Consider the following 1,698-nt stretch of genomic DNA (forward strand, 5'->3'; position numbering starts at 1 on the left):
TTTGGTCAGTGTTCATGAGTGTGTTCAGAACAGCGTCCAGGAGGGACTCTAACTGAACCCTCTTCACTCCTCCTCCTCCTCCTCCTCCTCCTCCTCAACTCCTCCCTGTTATGACTGGGTTGGATTTGGACCCAAACGCACGACACCGGAGGCAGAGAAAAATGCAAAGCCCAAAGGGCGGTTTAATAATAAATTAATAAGTCCAGCAGGCAAGGTCAAAAACGATAAACAGGCAGGGGTCAGGCGATCAGCAAACAATGTCCAATATCCGTAATCCGTAGTCAAAGTCCATATCCAGAAGGGGGGTCAGGGAATCCGTGTTTCAGTCCAGGGGTGGTGATAGCAGGCAAGCCGAGCACTGCACACTGGGTCTGGAGGGAAAGTAAAACGGAACGAGAAAAAATGGATAAGCAAAAACAGAGATACGGACAGCAATCAACAAGGTAGGCTACGCTGGCTAGGGTACTTGCCACAGGAATTCTATGGGAAGTTCTGGCGATGAGCATGGAGAAAACCAGGGTTCTTGTAGGCAGGCGATGATGATGATTGGGACCCGGTGCGCAGCACTCAGCCGTAAGCGCGTTCACTAATCACCACGATTGCCTTCACCTGTGGCGTTGGAGCGCGCGCTGTGCGCGTGCTGAGGTGCTGGGCGTCTCAGGAATACTCTCAGGAGGCGGGAATTCGGGAGACCCCGAACGCCGCGGGGTAGAGCCGGACCGACGCACGTTGCGTCGGGCCACCGGCAAGCTCGGAGGAGCGGAGGGGAATGCGCGCGGTGGTGCCGCCGTAACAGGACCCCCCCCCAAGCGGGAGCCACCTGGCGACCGACCGGGGGCATCAGGATGGGCCCGGTAGAAGTCGCGGAGGAGAACAGGGGTCATGATCTGGGACCGAGGAACCCAGCTCCGTTCCTCCGGGCCATACCCCACCCAGTCGACCAGGTATTGGAACCCGCGGCCCTGGCGGCGGACCTTCAGCAGCCGCCTCACCGCCCACTGAGGGTGGCCATCCACCAGCTGCGGAGGGGGCGGCGCGGGAGCCGGTGGCACGCGGGCGCTGGTGACGACGGGCTCGACCCGAGACACATGGAAAACCGGATGGACCCGGCGAAGGGAGGCGGGGAGAACCAACCGGACAGCGGCGGGGTTGACGACCCGGTCGATGAGGTAGGGCCCGATGAACCTCGACGCCAGCTTCCTGGAGGAGACGTGGAGGGGCAGGTCAGCAGTGGAGAGGTAAACCCGTTGACCGACCTGGTACACCGGGGCCGGGACACGCCGCCGGTTGGCACCGCGGGAGGCGCGCGCCGTAGCGCGGAGCAGGGCGGACCGCACTGCGGACCAGACCCCCTGGCACCGGCGGAGATGAGCCTGGACTGACGGCACCGACGCCTCGGCCTCCTGGAGCAGGAACAGGGGAGGTTGGAACCCCAGGGAGCACTCGAAGGGTGACATGCCGGTGGACTCGCTGACCATGGCGTTCAGTGAGTACTCGACCCAGGGCAGGTCCTGACTCCAGGAGGAAGCGTGAAGGGAGGACATGCACCGGAGGGCTGACTCCAGGCTCTGGTTGGCTCTCTCCGCCTGGCCGTTGGTCTGTGGATGGTAACCAGAAGAGAGACTGACCGTGGCCCCAATCCCCGCACAGAATGCCCTCCATACCTGAGACGTGAACTGGGGTCCACGGTCAGACACC

Source organism: Borostomias antarcticus, assembly GCF_949987555.1.
Source record: "Borostomias antarcticus genome assembly, chromosome: 20".
Classification (NCBI taxonomy): domain Eukaryota; kingdom Metazoa; phylum Chordata; class Actinopteri; order Stomiiformes; family Stomiidae; genus Borostomias; species Borostomias antarcticus.